This window comes from Chiloscyllium plagiosum, unplaced genomic scaffold, assembly GCF_037043375.1.
Source record: "Chiloscyllium plagiosum isolate Xiang-an unplaced genomic scaffold, Cpla_swu_hap1 HiC_scaffold_3, whole genome shotgun sequence".
NCBI classification, from domain to species: Eukaryota; Metazoa; Chordata; class Chondrichthyes; order Orectolobiformes; family Hemiscylliidae; genus Chiloscyllium; species Chiloscyllium plagiosum.
The window spans coordinates 83,898,589-83,918,278 of record NW_028270141.1 but is presented as its reverse complement, the minus strand read 5'-3'; positions in this window follow the sequence as shown (position 1 = coordinate 83,918,278).

Genomic DNA, 19,690 nt, shown 5'->3' with positions numbered 1-19,690 from the left:
TGCTCATCCTCAACCACCTGTCCATTATTCTTGACATGCCCTCTGTTATCCTTAAATCATTGGATTTCCTCAATGAACTCCCTGCACAACCTTTCATCTTCCCACAGTCATGCTTGATGTATCTCTGAACATTGACCTTCCTCATGTTGTCCAAATGCAAGTTTGCTGCTCAGACATCAAGTGTAAGATAGCTATTGTCATTATACCATAGATTCAAACAACTTAGTTTCTTGCAGTCCCAAGGTTATCAAATTTGACCCCCATAGAGGTTGGGGTGTTTTGACTGGAGCATAGGAGGTTGATCGGCCTGGGCAAGTTGGACCAGAGGGTCTGTTACTGTGCTGTATGACACTATAATCACAGATGTGAATGTATTGATACAAATTATGTGCAAATGATGTAATATCTGAATTGTTATACCGTATAACTACAGATTCAAGATTCAAAACTTCATCTCTCAAATAATTCACAAGTACTTTCATCATGTACAGAGCACATTTGTGTTGATCTACTAACTATCTTTCCCACAAGTGCAGCCGTCCACCTTTATTCTGGACATTATAACCATGCATCTCATTTCACTGGGCAGCATACTAATGATCAAATTAGATACTCATCAAATGTGACTGGTCTGATTTCCAAAGTTTTCATGGCAAGATTAGATCTTATTGCAATTGGAGATTTGTACCTCTAAATGAGTGATGATAGGCAGAGGAGTGGTAAATTCAGAATCTCCATTGCAAATCAAAATAAGATGTTGGACTGGAGTGGATAAAGTTAAAAATCACACAACACCAGGTTATAGACCAACAGGTTTATTTGGGAACACTAGCTTTCAGAGCGCTACTCCTTCATCAGATGGTTGATGAAGGAACAGTGCTCCAAAAGCTAATGCTTCCAAATAAACCTGTTGGACTATAAGTGGGTGTTGTATGATTTTTAAATCTAAATAAATAAAAATAAAGGGAATTGCTCCAGGCATGTTGATAGTGGGTGGGGGATGGGAGAAGTCGAGATGATGGTGGGGAAAGTGATAGTGTGGTGAGCGGTAATAGCGGTTGAGGATGGGACATTAGGAAGTTTGAGAGTAATTATATTATAACAGCATCAATGTAAAAACTTACTATTACATTTTTGGGCATTGTCAGAACAAATTCTAAACATTATTTTTAGACCATTAAATATTAACTGTCATCCATCAATTTCATTTATATCCTACTGACATCACAGTAGCACAATTTACATGAGATAATGAAGCACTATGGTGAAAATTTAATTTCGGTAGCACTGCTTTCAGTTGCAATATGGAATCCTAGTGGGATGCACTGACCACCAGTTGCTTCTGCTGAGATTTCTTATGAAGGCATTCCCAGTATATGGCAGAAATCTGTGAAAGAATACAATCCTAATAGTTCACAGCTTAATAATTCATGCCTTGTCAGGCTACCTAATTTGAATCTTGCAACTACAAGAGGAGGTCAGCACTAGCATTATTTAAAATCTTCTGGTGCTAAACTTGAAAGTAATGTTGTAATGAAGATAATGTGCTGTTGCACAGTCTCCAGATGTATTCTGGAGGTGTTTGAAGGTGTTCTGATAGGATCGTCTATTTGGCATGATGTGTTGTTGGGTCCTCACAGAGAGAACAAAAGGGTTAGTGACCTATCCACACTACACAACAGATATAAGTCAACAGTGACAATGCCTATGGTCTCCTGTACAGACCAGTGACAGATGAATGCCCTGCTAACTTGAAACCAGACTCCTCAGTGCTCCTTAGCAATGACAAGAGGTTACCTGGCATTGCTGTGTGCATCAGCATGAGCATTCACCTGTTTGCTGCCTTATCAAAGTCCTCAGTAGCAGAACCTGTCTGAACCCTCACCCTTCAGCTACCTGGAAGGATCCTTTCTCTGAACCAATCTGGCCACAGCTCACTCATGCCTAATGGTTTGTCAAGTGTAATTCCACCACTACACTGGCCTTAAAGGTATGTGCTAATATCTGAATTAGTCGTTGTGGATATCACATGAAGTGATGAGCCCTCTTCGTCACTGCTATATTGTTGCTGGCTACTTGCTTCTTGAGCTGCTGTAGCTGAGCAGATGGCAGGTCTTTGGTATCAGAAAGCAAGAATTCTGAAAGGCAAGATTGACTTGAGGGAAGGAAGATAGAGTGTTATGCAAGTGGACCATGGTCTCACTATCAGCAGCTCTCTCATCATGTAGACAGCAAGAGAGGCATAATGCAGAAATCTATCATCCTTAAAGTTCCCAGTGAAAACAGATGTCTCAGCTCTGCAGTTACTGGCTCCATGTTACTGACACTCAGCTTTTCTATCGGGTGTAGAGTCACAGGTATCCATGTCTCCCACTCTGCTCTGCTTCTTGTCCTGCTAGAAAAAAGGCAGACTGTCAGTGATCACATGTCATTATGCTTGGGGGACGAGTGTGTCAAAGTTGAATAACTGGAAAGTTGTGAAGGTGGGTCTAAGGCTGGCAGCATCAGCAGAAACATGAGTGTAAGTTGAAGTATCTGAATGGTTCAATAAGCCCTGAGTTCCAGGGAATGCTGCGGGGTCACTGACGTAATATGGTTCAGTGCCAGAGCTTGGCGATACGGTGGCTAGGCGATTCTATACGAAGATGAATTCACTGACTTTGAGAACCCATTTGAGGACATTAGACTTCCAGACCACAGCTGTCAGCTTCTCAGGTCCAGACTCCAAGAGTCATGTGTCCACTGTTTCCTCGCTTCCTGTCCTTCCAAAATGTCAGGTTGCAGTGTGCTCGAATACCAGCCTCACCACAGCTCAGGTGTAGACAGTCCCAAAGGTACACTTTCCCCAGTCCTGGTAACTGTGCCCCATGAATTGAAACCCATTTCTCCCATACCACTCCTTGAACCATGCACTCATTTCTCTAATATTGTTTGCTTTATGGGCCAATTTGCATATGTCTCAGATAATAACCTAGAGATTATAATATTTGAGTTCATCCTTCATAACTTGGTATTTAGCTCCCTATACTGACTACTCAGAAGCACCTTACTTGTATTGGCAATACCATGGGTACCTACATGGGCCACAGTGATTGTTCCTATCCCGCCCACTGCTAGTTTCGCTCCTGCCATGAGCAGATATTCCAAATGCTGACATCAGGCAGTAAGCATAGGCATCTGGACTCTTGCTGTTTGCTGTAGAAAACAGAATCAATATTGTCACTGCATTCCTTATTTGCATCCCTAACTTGAATAATGTCTTGTAGCATGATGCCTTGGTTCATTGGGTCGTCCACCCTGTAGCCCTCACGTTCAATCAGACAAGCTAAAAGAATCTCAAAATTGTTGGACAGTTGAAAAGGCTAAGGCTCCTGACATCTGGGTCCCCTTAGCTGTGTCATTCGCATCATACGCTCCTGTCCTTGATCATTAGCCCAATCATAAGACTCAATCTTAAGGGGTGTGACATGTAGTAAGTTATCCAGAGAACTTTCCTCATCCTTATCTGTGTTGAAGTGTCAGCAGCTTGGCCTTTGAATCATGAACTCTAAGCCAATGCTCTTGGAGTGATCAACACTTACTACAGATATGTTTGCCTTGGATCTTACTTGAGTCTAATCACTCCCATATCCTGCAATTGTAATACATTACCTGGATTCCCGTCTTTATTTTCTCTTGATTAAGTAATTAGTTAAGAACGTAATATGTCTTATAGTTAATATTTTAATCAATTTGAGAATTAAATTAATGTATCTTCTCACTCGTCCATAACTCCACTAATTTATACAGTGGCAATGTTATAAACTTTCCTCCATAAGAAGAAAATAAATAATGGAATCACCAGTTGCTTTTTCCTTCCCTTTACTGGTGTCTTTTAAATTATTATAAGGTAGGTACTTAAAACATATTCATTTTTTCAGTTCTGGCAATCTGCTGTAGTCCCTAGCAACACACTTATCAAATAATAACTCACATCTTTCCCTTGACACCACTCGTTGATGTTACTTTTCCAATCTGGTTTTGACCCGTTGCTGTACCTGTCAGAATCTGTCTTCTCTTTCGCTGCTGTCTTAAGCATACATTCTACAATAACAAACATGATGACATGTGCAGTGCATAAGAGAGAACTGGGGGATATGCTGCATTTAGGTTTCTAGTAGGCATTTGCTAAGGTGCCTTACAAATGTTTATGGTATGGGATTATATATAACACAGACAGAAGACTAGCTAGCTAACCGGAAATAGAGAGAAGACAGAAATGGGTCATTTTTGGATTGGAATGGCAGAAAAAGTGGCATGCCACATGGATCCGTGCAGGGCCCTCAACTGTTTACATTTTATATAAATGACTTGAAGGAAGGGACTGAAGATATGTGAGATAAATTTGCTGATGACACAAAGTAAGTGGGAAAATAAGTTGTGAAGGGGACCTAAGAAGGCATCCATAGAATAGAGACAGGTGAGGTGAGTGCACAATGATTGGGCAAATTGAGTATAATGTGGGAAAATGTGAAATCTTGGTAGGAACAACAAATATTATCTAAACAGGGATGGATTTGAGAGCTCTGAGATGTAACGAGATCTGGGTGTCCTTGTGCTTGAGTTACAATAGGTTAGTATGCAGGTACAACAACTCATTAGGAAAGCTAAATACAATTTTATCATTTATTGTGAATGGAATTAAATATAAAGCGGAGTGGTTATGCTTGTTGTACAGCACAGTGAGGTGATATCTGGAGTACTGTGTAATATATTCGTCTCTTTATGTAAAGAAGAATGTAAATATGTTGGGAGCATGTCAGACAATGTTTACTAGACTAATGCCTGGAATGGGTGAGTTTTCTTATGAGGGAAGATTGGAAAGACTAGGCTTGCATTTTCTGCGGTGTTAATAGTGACAGGCAACTTGATAGAAATGTATAAGATCCTGAGGGATTTTAATATGATTGATGTAGAAATGATATGAATGTGGAATTATGATCACTATTTAAGGCAGAAATGAGGAGATTTTCTTTGCATGGAAAATTTGTAGCAACCTCATTCAAAAGGCAGTAGAATCAGAGTCTGAATATTTTCAAGGCTCAAGCCGATAGCTTCTTGATAAGCAGGAGGATGGAAGGTGATCAGGGGTGTGCAGGAAAGTGGAGGAATGAGATCAGTCAAGATTTCATTCAATAGTGGACCAGGTTTGGATAGTCAAGTGGCCTGGTCTTAGACCTAATTAGAATGATTAGGTGTTTGAATTTCTATCACTCCTAAACTCTCAATCCTAAAAGAGCGTCCCCTCTTGCTAGACATCCCCAGCCAGGAACAAAATACTTCCAGCATCTACCCTGCTTAACCTTGTAAAGATTTGTGCTACAATGTGAACATCTCTCATTCTTCTACATTCTCAATAATATGGACCCAGTTTTTTTCAATCTCCTCTCACTGGACAACATTGACATTCCATGGATCAGTTTGGGTAACCTTCATTGCACCCCCTCTATGCTAAATGTATTCAGATATGGACCCACATGACATCTGACACACTGGCCAACATTTTTCATTCACTGTTTTTTCAAAGAATGCATATTTCAGAAACGCATCTTTGTACAATTTAATTAATGAGTTGTCAATTATGGAGAAAAATAGGCAGCATTTGTAGAAGACAGTAGACAATAAAGAACCAGAAGATTAGATTCATCACATTGTTCATCTTCAGAGGTTGCATTCAGCTTGGAAAGATTTCTTAATTTTGTTGATCTTGATTCCCTTATAATTCAGTTCCAACTAATCAAGAGTAAGGAGACATTTAGACAAATCCAGTATAAATGAAGAAGGTACTAATAACATGAACCTACACATCTTTGGCAAAAAGGTTCTTAATTTCACATAAACTACTCTACTGAGGGAAAAATGTTTCCAGTTAAGGACCTTCTAATGGGAAGCCTCAGGCAAGCAGCCTGACTGATAACTCCATGCATTCATCCTTAACATCTTTCATTTATCACGGGACAAATAACATTGCATTGTCTTTTTTTACCCCTGGAAATTCGTTTTATCTCTTGCACTATAGCCATAAAATATAGATTACAAGTGTCAATGAAATACTAAGCTTCTGAGGTGTATTTTATTAACAACAGAAGCAAAATAATGGGGAAAAATTGTTCACTGTAATGCACAACTACCAGCTGAAAAATTGGAGTCCCATAGACAAACCTTTTCCTCTGCTTTCTCATGCCAGGTTTTCTTTAGAAGCACCCATGGTGCCAACATAAAAGAAACAAAAGAATACTTGAAGAGCCAGATGCCTCTTTCATGACTCCAAACCTAAATTTGGAAGGCAGTTGGTGGATTGTACACTACACATGCACACAATAATTTTTTAAAGGTGTGCCACAGCCCAAGATGTGATACTTAAAGATGTTGCGCGAGATTGCTGGTAGTTGTTAAACATCTTTGTGTGAAGCCAAGAAGGTCAGGAGTGGCCTTCCTGATTCCACAACCAATGTTACAGGAAGTTGACAAGCCAAACTGCAAAAGCCCCCTCCCCAGGCACCATGTCCCATTCATCAATACTGAACCCCAGAACATAGCTGTGGGCCCTCACTGGTGTTCAAACAAGGGATTGTAATGGAATATATTACCTCTTCTATTACATTGCTAACTCAAAATGGATTTCAAAAAGGAAGCCTTCAGGAAGGTTAAGTCTGATTGTGGAGGTGTTAACGTGACACAGTGTGTACTATTAGAGGAGATGATGTAACATCCCATGATCTTGCTTTCTTTTGCAGCTTCATGGAAAAATGAAGTGACAGTAAGATATATCGAAAGTAAAGTTAATGTTGCCAACATGACATGATCAAACAAAAATCTATTCAGCTTTGAAGTGAAAAATCACTTCATTACAGAATTGTCTTCAATCAACTGAGACATTATTATGATGAAATATGTATAATGGCACTGACTCACTTGAACACCTTACAACACCCCCCTCCGCACTTCATCATTGCCTCCTGCTAGCTGGCTGGGTGTATCACAGCGTTCTCCAACAGTCACAGTGCTTGTGAAGTGTAGCACACGCAGAGGGTCACTGCTGCAAGATATAAGGGGTAAGCACCTTACATGCTTGTGTGGCCAACATTTCATGTGTTCTTAGGCAATGTCATTGCCCTATAGCTGCCTAATGGTCAGCTGCCAATACAGCACCATCTCCCACATACCAGCTCAGTTACCCCAAACATTGTGAGTGCATTAATGGTCATTCCTCTCAAGATCACTGATCTCCATGTGCATCATGACTGAAATGAATGTCGGCAGTCATCTGCCAGTGGTTTCTAGCCTCAGTGCTACCATGCTGCTGAAACCACCCAACCTCACCCTCTCCAATCTAGGTACCCATTCTGGCTTCACATTTCCACAGATCATTGTGTGCATGCACCTACATCTGCTACATATGCCCTTACCTACTGCCACGTCAGTCAGACAGACTGATTTGTTATCTCAGAATCAACTCAAATTCGATACATTCAGAATTTGTTTAATCCTTGGACAACACGATGGGTTTTCCTCAGGATACGAGGGTTTAAAGCTTCTGAGAAAAGCAGGAGTCTCGAAGGACTCTCATAGGAAATTGTAGTAGAATTTACTTCCTTTGTAAAATGTCAGTCTTTCCTGACACCGGCATGCTCATTAGGAATGCATGGTTCCAATCCCTGAAATTGTCACACACACTTTACATGCCCAACATCATGGGCAACAAATATATTACAGTACATGCAATAAATTGAGTCATCAAAGTTAGCATAACAGTCATTTTAAGTCTTGATCTGTATAAACAGGCTGTGAGGCGCCATCTTCAGTGAACCACAAAGGAGAATGCTGAGAGACAGTTATCAGGGAGAAGGTGCTTTGCAGTGAGAAAAAGAAAAGGTAAAAAAGAAAAGGACTACTGTACCAACCAGTGCTACCAAACACCCCAATCAGTCATGCCCATAAAAGTGAAACAAAGCAGTCTTCAATCTCTTCAGAACTTGTTCAATCCAACTGTGGCCAAACCTTCATCTATCCAACTATAGGAGCCACTGCAGTTGCTGAATTATGACTTCAAATTTTCAACCGCTTCATCTCACAAAGATAAAACTTTAAGGAAGTAGCTGTCCTACAAGCTGATTTTAACTTCCATCCATAGTTATTTTTAAATTTTGAATCTATATTTTAGATAATATTATTTTTACTTAGCAACTTTCAGAATAGCTGCATAATAAACTAGCATTATTTTGTTTAAGATTTAGACATTTGTTGCTGGTTATTATTTTGTTTAAAATTATAACACTTATAAAATGAAAAGAGGGGCAACAGGTTAGATTAGATCCCCTGCAGTGTGGAAACAGGCTATTTGACCCAACAAGTCCACATCATCTCTCTGAAGAGTAACCCACCCAAACCCCTACATTTACCCCTGACTAATGCACCTAACTCAATTGAGCATGGCTAATTCACCAAATCTGCACATTGTTGGATTATGGGAGGAAACCCATGCAGACACAGAGAGAATATGCAACCTCCACACAGACAATGACACAAGGTGGGAATTGAACCTGGATGCCTGGTGCTGTGAGGCTGCAGTGCTAACCACTGAGCCACCATGCCACCTATTGCTGCAACACTATAATCACTGCAGCAATTCTGGGCCTCTACACAAGTAACGGAATGTCACCTTATCAACCTTCTGCTACTGATAAGTAAAACACAGTTGCTGAGCTCTTCTTGTCCATCAGCTTTCAGCAACAGGGGGACAATTTCCATCCCCAGGAAATTTTATCCTGGGAATGTCCACAATTATCTGGCTAAGTGTCCAATAGTCCTTGAATTTATGTGCCTTTCCGAAAGAAGGTGACAACACAGAATCCCTACAGTGTGGAAACAGGCCCTCGGCCCAACAAGGCAGAAGTAGGTACTGCAGATGCTGAAGATTAGAATCAACATTAGAGTGGTGCTGGAAAAGCACAGTAGGTCAGGCAGCAGCTGAGGAGCAAGAAATTCAGTGTTTCAGGCAAATGCCCTTCGTCAGGAATCCTTCAGCCCAACAAGTCCACACCAACCCTCTGAAGAGTACCCCACCTAGACCCATTCCCCTACCCTATTACTCTACATTTACCCCTGACTAATGCACCTAACCTACACATCCCTGAACATTATGGGCAATTTAGTATAGCCAATTCACCTAAACTGCACACCTTTGGATTGGGGGAGGAAACCAGAGCAACCAAAGGAAACCCACGCAGACACAGAGAGAATGTACAAACATCACACAGACAGTTATTCAAGGCTGGAGTCAAACCCAGGTTCCTGGAGCTGTGAGACAGCAGTGCTAACCACTGAGCCAATAGGTACCCTGGTTGGCTTTCCAACTGGCATACAAGACTCCCCTGTCATCCCTTTTCTCTTTTTCTGCCAAACTTAGAAGTTGCAAGCTTTTTTAAAAGAACTAACCATTAAAAATACAATAAAAAATAAGATTTAGATTTATTGCGTGTTGAATGTGCATAGGTTATATCTCAATCTTGCTTGGAAACATAAGAGAAGACATTAAAATTATTAATTTCATTAAATGGCACATTTCTTAATATTAAAGAGCAGTAATGTGTTTGTGCAATATTGTGACTATTTCAGGGGTGATTATCTTGAAACTGACTATGTTCCATTAATATTTTTTATGAATTTTCATGAATCTATGAATATTCCTTTCCTGAAGCCAATTATTCTTGTTGGAACATATTCCCTTTGCATCCTACAGTCCTCCAGTACCCCAGTGATATGATCGTTATTCATGTAAGCCTTAAGGTATTGTGGCAAAGTGTCATTATATCTGTTATCCACTGCGACAAGAGAAGTACTTTTCCAGCAACGGTTACTGTAATGAATCAAGAGCAGGAAAATTTCCTTTCCTTTCCTTTCCTCTCTTTCTTTCCTTAACTGAGTAACACTGAAGGTATCAGCATCTGGGAATTTTCATTACTTTTAATGGGAGCTCACAAAAACGTTTTGGTCACCTTATGTGAGACTTGAGCCATGATTTTCCTTCCTAGCAGTAAAGTCACCACTTCTATACCAGAAACCCTTTATTGGTCATGTAATTTGCTAGTAGCCAGTGTGTAAGTGGTTTACTTTACGCATACATTCACTTTGAACTTACAATGATGTTAAGTCATGAGTGATAGCCTCACTTTAACTAATGTGATACAAATATGTGACTGTTACAGACAATTCTGAAAGTGTTCATTGCATAAAGCAACATTGTCCTTTTACTATCTAATCTATGTCCTTTACCTTTCTACAGTGCTTACAATCTATCAGTTTTATTAACATGCATTAATACTGAGCCTTTTTATTTAAAAAAATTGTATTGAAGTTTTCTTTTGAAAATAAATCAATGAGCATACCATTTTAGTGCCATTCTCAGAAATCTATTTAAAACAGAAGGACATCTAGGTATTTTCAGAAACTTTATCGTATCCGGTCTGTAATTTTCCATTGCATGAAATCTAAATTGTCAACAAAATAATGCAGATAATGTTTTCTGGGTAATGATTTCCAATTTTCTCCAGCCAAGTTCCCTGTTATTATGTAGAGCAGTACAGCAGTGTAAATTAATTTTCATTTCACTTCAGGGAGTCATTAATATGATTCACTCGGCTTGCATGTTAGAAAAATTAGAAAGAGAATGTCAACATTCTGACTACCAGTCTGAATTTATTTTGTTTGTTTGACAGTTTTTAAAAAATAGTATATATGAAATTGATGCAGCATAGATTTGATTTGAAATAGCAGTTACATAATAGTTTTGAAATGGAAATAAAAAGGACCAGGATTCATGATTGGAAGTTGGGAATGATGCTAAGTCCTGGGTGGGGGAGCAGAGAGAAAAATATCAAGTTGCAGGGTCTGCTGTGGCTGGATATGCAGAGGAGTGTCAGCTCCCAGGATTAGAGACATGTATTAGGGCAGGGTCAGGTGGGGGTGCTGTTAGAGGTATGGAGCAGTATAGTTGAGGGTGTATGAAGTCAGTTGAACAGTTACTCAGGAGTTCGGCAATGCAAATAAAAGCCTAACTTTTCCTGAATAATATTTACCTGACTGCAGCAGAGCCCTCTGAATTCTCAGATTTAAATGGATACTTCCAGAGAATTGCAAGCATTGGGGAACTGCCTCTCAGAATTCCCAGACAATTCCCTCAGAGTTTGCTACGTTGGGGATTCCACTTGATTCCTATATGCAGCTTCCAACTATGCTGCATCTAGTTATTGGATGCTTAGAGTCAATGTTTTTTTCCAATTAATGTTCTTCATTGTGACACTCAAGGGACAATTCATGAAGAAACAGATTCTATTAGCACGTAATAATTATCGAAATTAGAGGAGCACATCAAAATCTGCTAAGAGCACTAAATCTGCCGCAGGCTGTGGCAAATTGCAAGGAGAGTTGCAAAGATTGAGGAAAATCATTGATATTCTGGCATGGTGGTGGATCAATGATTTGTGCAGTTTAATGTAACAAAATGTGAAGTAACACATTTTGCAAGTTATAACTAGGAAAGGAAATACACCCCATATTGTGACATTTCAAATGGAATACTGTAGCAGCACAGGAACCTTTAGAGTTGGGACATGGATCATGAAAGATGGATATGCATGACCTTTAAAAAATAAATAGAACAATTGGTTTTAAACCAATAAAATACACAGATTGTTTAAGTCCTCAGTTAGGCAGTATTTGAACTATTATTTTCCAGTTTTGAGCCCATTACAGAAACAATGTAAAAGCACTGACAATAATTTTGCGAAGATGTCTCCCAAGGATGAATATTGCAATTATGAAGAGAAAATTGAGAAATATGAATTTTTCTCATTAGCACTGAGAAGTTTAGGTACTATCTGAAAGTGTTATTACCATTGAATTAATAACTCACCACTGCAAGTAGTGACACTGAATCTCAATACAGAATGTTATGCTTTGCTGGGGAAGGATTGATGGACAGACTGAGGCATAAATTTGGGTGTGATGTTTTTCTCAGCACCTGACACACTGTTATTTGACTTTCAGCAGCAGAACCACCTGTTGTAAAGTGAAAGGTGGGTGAATATGCCCTGACTAATTCCGATCAGTTTGCAGTGACCCTTTTTAACTCAGACACAGTAAGATAAACAAAGAGGATGCAAATCGGGTGAGGCCCAACACAATGTAATGGAACACTTTATCAAGAAAAAACAGCATTTATCAGATTCTACTACTGCACTTTTGTTAAACTGTATTGATCTCTTCACAGATGGTTTAGTAAACAGTCTTAAATCTCTAAATAATCTGGAAGTAAGTCTTAAATTTACATTGACTATCTGCTTCCGACCTGCTCTTCCATGGATTTGCTGCATCCTATCCACAAGTCCCTTCCGCTGTATTTGAACTGTTTGGCTGAAAAGTCAATAAGGCTGTGACAGGGTTGTTCTTCAGTCTTTTAGGATTGGCTGATGTTTCAGAATCTGCATTCATTGATCTGGACTTCCCCTTTCATCTTGGGCTGGTCCTAGTCTTCAGGTGGTCTCCCTAGGTCTGATCAGTTTGATGATGTTCACCATAAGATACAAGGAGCTAGGGGTGCTGATCAGTTTGTCAACGAGACAAAGGTGATCTCTGGATGCACTGTTGAGAAATGTGCAAAAGCAGAAGACACTGAGGTCCCAGGTTACCCCTTTTATTCCCTCTTCATGCTTTTTTCAAAAATTCTGTGGTCTATGACCAATGCTAGCATGAGGCTTGGGCAGGAAAATCCAATGAAGTGACTATATTCCATTTCTGGAGGTCACAGAACATGGTTTTGAATCTTCAGCTGTCAAGTGTTGTCATTGTCATGCAATGCCTCTGGCCCTCCTACTGAGCTGGGTGCCACCAAGTCTGTACAGCATTCTTCTAACAAAGTAGATTCACTGGAGGTGTAAACAATGGCTCATTCTGAAAAAATATGGCCGTTGACACCTGGCCAGGGAAGTCAAGATGTGTCAGATTTCATTGGGGATTTGACTGCATGAATAATATCTGTTCCAGCTCTGCAGGTTGCAAATTGCACTGTCCAGCTAGGTTTAAACTTGGCTTCCACATTTTGAGTTTTTATCCACGTTCATGAGAAAATGTTTCTATAACAATTCTGGAGACTATGGGTCACCTGACCACTTGGGGCAAGTTTGGAAGAAATCCATTCATGGTGAAGTTGGATCAGGAGAGCAAAAAACACCCCAGAAAATTCACTCCCCCAAGCATTGAGATGGAGACCTTCAATTGATTTTCATAAATCTAGAATAAAAAGCATGGAAAATCTTTAACTAGTATATTATTAATCGCACCCACATATTCCTGCCACTGTGAGGAATATAGTCCTGTCACACAGGATTAATTTGCATCTAATAGTCTGATGGACATCTTTTGTTCTGGAACTTTGTTTAAGTTCTGGAACAAAGTTACACATAATGAAATCTCAGGACTTTCAGTATTGATAATATGAATAAGATAGAAACAGACGCTCATGTTTACACGTTTTTGAATTGTAACCTGGTAAGTATCGTCAATGCCATTCCAATAAAATCATGACATATAGACCATTGTTATCAAATGCAGTAACCAAATGAAAATGCCACAAAGGAGCAATTGTAACCACTTCTTGCACAGTATCTATTGTAGGAGTATGAAGTCTTACAGGTTTTAAGGTGAACTAAGCCAATATAATTATATTGACTCTCCATTGACCCAGCAGGTGATAACTGTTTGGTCTTGTCCCTCCAGACAGCTATAACTGGCAGACCTGGAGCATGTGGAACCATCAAGAAATGAAAATGATAAATAAAACTTCTTTTTTTATCAAGTGGAGAGATGTAAATGGCTGTGACTCTCAAGAGAACCTTTGCAGTGTAGAGTAATAAAATTGTATCTTCTCTGTAATGAGAAACAATGGGCTTCAGGGGCATAAAACAAAGCACCTACCTGTACATGTAACGGACAAAGATGCATTATGACATTAGCTTAGTAAAATGCCATGACCTACCAGTGTTATAGATATGTCATTGGCTTAGCAACAAAGAATTAAATAATCTCTCGCAGCGATACTGGTTTCATTATAGACTGGCATTTTACCAGCTTGTCCCTCTGTTTGTATGTCTGACAAGAAAATTACTATCAGGCTAATTATTCATGACTCATTCTGCCCTCCAGACTGCATGACTAACATTGTACAGTGTATATAATGAAATTTAAATAAAATATGAATCAAAATTGCTTCCTAATAGGCTTTTTACACATTTCTGTTTTCTAATATTGTAAGTTTCTGATGATTTTCCAGATCTTTGTTTTAAAAAGGCAATATTATTATGAACTTGAAATAATGAACAGCTATATTTTTAGCTTCTACCACATCACTAATTGCTATCAACTACTAATGTTAGAGTAAATTATACATCATCGATTGTGCACTGAATAGCATGGAATGAAGATAATATTACAAAAATATTCCTTGAGAGAAAAATTTGAATGCTTCAACAACTGAATACCAAGCAGTGTCACTTATTTGAGAGACCTGAGGTTTGGGAATAATGAAGAGGAACTTCCTGTTAAATGACATGGACTGAAGGACTTTTGCATCATGTAATGTGAAGGGCATTCAATTGCATCCTTATCTTACAGTGTACTAAAGTAATTTTATTATGATTTGGAGGCGCTGGTGTTGGACTGGAGTGTACAAAGTTAAAAGTCACACAACACCAGGTTATAGTCTATCAGGTTTATTTGGAAGCACTAATTTTCAGAGTGTTGCTCCTTCAATGAAAAGAAATTTAGATTTATGTATGAATAAGAAAGATTTAGAGGGACATGGGCCAAATGCAGGCAAGTGGGACTAGTTAGTTTGGGAAATTGGTCGAGATGGATGAGTTGGATCAAAGACTCTATTTCTGTGCTGTATGACTCTAATCCGCTAAAGCTGTTGATGGGCTGTTAAAGGGCTAGCAAGCCAAAAGATACAAATTGTATATGATTGACAAATGAACTAACAGCAACATGAACAAAACTGTTTTTATACAGCAAAATCTGGTTTGCCGAACCGAAGGGAGTGGTCAACTCAGTCAAAAAGGGGAAAACGGAACCAGTAGAACAAATGTAGAGACAACAATTGCATGCCTGTAGGGAAGGTGTGGTGGAGAAGAAGTGATGGGAGTTTGGGAATTGTCATAACAATCTCGCTTTTAGTTATTCATCCATGAGCAGCACTGGCTAGGTCAGCATTTATTGCCATCTCTAAAATGACAGAAAATAATTAAAAGACATCCACTTTTCTGTGGGTCTGCAGTCACGTATTGGCTATACCAATTAAGGGTGCAGATTTCCTTCCCAAAAGGACCTTAGTGAACTTGCTAGGTTTACGACAACAAACACATGGATACCATTGCATTATTGTTTTTTTCCATGTTTTGTTGAACTCAAATTGCACTTTCTGTTATAGTGGAATTTGAGTTCGTTTCCTGGGGTGGTGGATTATATGACCAATGTCATTATCAGGGTGTTATTATCCTCTCTCACAGTAATATTAATATTTTAAAGGTAAGCTTTCATTTTAGAAATGTTGTTCTATCATCCAGGGAACATAGGCATCTGTGGCTAATCCAACACTTATTACCCATCCCTAATTGTTCTTGAGATGGTGGCAATGAACTACTCCTATGGACCCCAGCAGTGATTACTGTTAGGAAGGGAGTTCTAAAATTTTGATTCAGTGTTAGTGAAGGAATGGAGATATACTTTCAAGTGTATTGGACTTAGAAGGGAACTTGCAGGTGTTGGCATTTCCATGTGCCTGCTGCCTGGTCATTCTCGAGGGTAAAGACTACAGTTTGGAAGATGCTGTGGAAGGAGCCTTAGTGAATTGCTGCAGTGCATTTTATAGATAGTACGCACTCTGTCACTGTACATTGGTGCTGGATGGAGTGCCAATCAAGTGGGCTGTTTGATTCAGGGTGACACCAAGCTTGTTGAGTCTTGTTGGAGCTGCACTCATCCAGGTAAATGGAGGGCATTCTATCACAGTCCCAATGTGTGGCTTGTGGACAAGTAGTCAAGCGTCATGCATTAATATACTCATCACAGAATTCCTAGGGCTGAGTGTTACAACTTTTTGTCTAAGTTGAGTCGCATCATGGTTTTTGATTAATTTATCACTGAGAGGCTGCGATTTATTTTTTCCTCATTACCTTATCCAATTTGTTTTATTAATTGCCTACTCAGTCCATGGAGTCCCTCACATCCAATTTCTGCTGGATCTGGGAAATGTAAAGTAATGAGATAGTGTCATGTGGAAGAGTCAGAGAAGAGGGATGAGATAGTTGGTATGGGAGAATTGTACTTACACCGAAGAATCGAATTTAATACGGTATCAATAATATTTTGAAGAAACACTCCAGTGCTAGGCTTCAGTCACTCTTCAGAAGAGGGAAACCTTCCAAATCCAGCAGAGGTTGCAATTTACCCAAAGAAAGATTAGAATATTCTTCAAAGTGGAAGCACACTATATAACAAGATGATCAATCTTTGAGCTTTTGGTTGGAACTGGAGATCCACAGTATGTTAATAAGGAAATTGGATTATTTGTGTCACTCCCATGTCAAAGAAGCTTAATGCACCTTTGTAAATATGAGAGTTTGTTGGTGGAGTCAACAAGACTGAAAAAAAAGGGTCATTACTCACTTAGGGATATAAATTATTCATATGGTCCCAGAATTAAAATGTCCAGTTTTGAGAATTAATTTAAATATCAATTGGACATCTCAACTAACCTCTGCTCCCATAGAGATGAATAATTCCAAGTGGAAACTTGCTTGGAATTCTGAACAGTTACATAGAACATAGAACAATACAACGCAGAACAGGCCCTTCAGCCCTCGATGTTGCACCGACCTGTGAACTATTCTCAGCTCGTCTCCCTACACTATCCCAAAATCATCCATGTGCTTATCTAAGGATTGTTTAAATCTCCCTAATGTGGCTGAGTTGACTACATTAGCAGGTAGGACATTCCATGCCCGTACCACTCTCTGTGTAAAGAACCTGCCTCTGATGTCTGTCTTAAATCTATCACCCCTCAATGTGTAGTTATGCCCCCGCATACAAGCTGACATCATCATCCTAGGAAAAAGACTTTCATTGTCTACTCTACCTAATCCTCTGATCATCTTGTATGTCTCTATTAAATCCCCTCTTAGCCTTCTTCTTGCCAATGCGAACAGGTTCAAGTCTCCCAGCCTTTCCCCATAAGACATTCCCTCCAGACCAGGCAAATTCCCGGTAAATCTCCTCTGCACCTTTTCCAATGCTTCCACATCCTTCCTGAAATATGGCAACCAGAACTATACACAATATTCCACGTGAGGCCGCACCAGTGTTTTATATATTTGCAGCATGATATTGCGGCTCTGGAACTCAATCCATCTACGAATGAAACCTAACACACCGTATACCTTCTTATCCGCACTATCAACCTGGGTGGCAACTTTCAGGGATCTATGTACATGGACTCCAAAATCCCTCTGCACATCCACACTACCAAGAATCTTTTTATTGACCCAGTACTCTGCTTTCCTATTATTCTTTCCAAAGTGCATTACCTCACATTTAGCTGCATTGAACTCAATTTGCCACCTCTCAGCCCAATTCTGCAGTTTATCCAGGTCCCCCTGCAACCTGTAACATTCTTCAAAACTGTCTACTAACCCACCAACTTTAGTGTCATCTGCAAATTTACTAACCCATCCACCTATGCCTGTGTCTAAGTCATTTGTGAAAATGACAAACAATGACAGTCCCAAACAGATCCTTGTGGTACACCACTAGTAACCGGACTCCAGGCTGAATATTATCCATCAACCACCACATGCTGCCTTCAGAAAGCTAGTTTCTAATTCAAACTGCTAAATCACCCTCAATTCCATGCCTCTGCATTTTCTCCAACAGCTTATCGTGTGGAACCTTATCAAAGGCTTTACTGAAGTCCATGTATACCATGTCAACTGCCCTATCCTCATCTACATGCTTGGTCACCTTCTTAAAAAACCCAATGAGGTTTTTGAGACATGACCTGCCCTTGATGAAACTATGTTGACTATCTGAAATCAAATTGTTGCTTGCTAGATGATTATAAACCTCATCTCTTATAATCATTTCCAAAACCTTTCCAACAACAGAAGTAAGGTTCACTGGTCTATAATTACCTGGGTCATCTCTACTGCCCTTCTGGAACAAGGGCACAACACTTGCAATCCTCCAGTCCTCTGCTACTAAACCTGTAGACAATGATGACTCAAATATCAAAGCCAAAGGTTCTGCTATCTCCACCCTAGCTTCCCAGAGAATCCTCGGATAAATCCCATCTGGCCCAGGGGACTCATTTACTTTCACTCCTTCTAGGATGCCGCAAATCTTTTAATATTTTTGAAGCGGAAGGCCGAAAATTTGCCACAGGCTGTGGAATAGGCAAACGGAGCCATAAGAAACCAAAGGCATTTATAATTTTCTGTTTAAACCATCAAGTAGGAATTGTGAATAAAGTTTGAGCTGAAATGTTTCAGAGCTCACATCATGGCTATGGAAAGGTTTGGAAATTGGTCCCAAGGAATTGGATCATGTTTAAGAATCCTAGGAGTTGTCAAAAACTTTGTAGAGAAAGTATTAATAGAGAGGTTCAGTTAAGAATTTATGATTACACTATATATGGTTTTGTTTAAAACATAAGCAATCACCTAAGCCAGTATATTTCTTTGCAGCATGATAAAATAAAGAACTGCAGATACTAAAGATTTGAAATAAAAAACAGAGAGTGCGAGAGAAACTCAGCAGGTCTGGCAACTTCTATGGAGAAAGAAACAGAATTGGCATTTTGATTCCAGTGACCCTTCTTCAGAACTAGATGTTCAGTTCTGAAGAAGAGTCATGAGTCTTAAAATGTTAACTCTGCTTTCTCTCCGCAGATGCTATCAGACCTGCTTAGCCTCTCCAGAAATTTCTGTTTTTATTTTTCATAGTGTTTGCTTTTCTTGATTCTTATGTAATAAAATGTATTTGTTTAAACTATGCAACTTTGAGGCTTAATCCTTACTATAAATCATTGTGTTTGACCTTTCTGTTTACATTTTAATAGTTTCCTAGGTAATCAAAATGGTGGAAGTGGAGGGGGTATAAGTGAGGCCACGTGGGCTCCTGTAGCGAGCTAGCACACACGCAACAGAACACATGGCATCCTTTCCTGTTGCAAACATTTCAATGATTCTAGGATTGCATAAATTTACCAGTTCACGTTGCAAACAAGAATCTTGGTAACCTGTCAGATTGTCCATGAGGTCTATGAGGAATCTGCATCAAAGTTTGAATCGATATTGCACATGATTTTCCAACCATTTTAGTCAGAACGTGAGACCCAAGTTTCCTGCTGCCAAGCAAAGCACCACTCTGGCAGTTTAAACTCATAAAGCAGGCTTCATCATAGAAATTGATTAAACCAATCCAAGTAATCTCACAAGAATTGCTTGCATTCTGAGCTTTGTGATGCAGGAGATACTTTTAAAATTGTATTTGCAGTATATTTTGAATGGTAAGTTAGAAAGCAATCTTTTACATTTTTTGA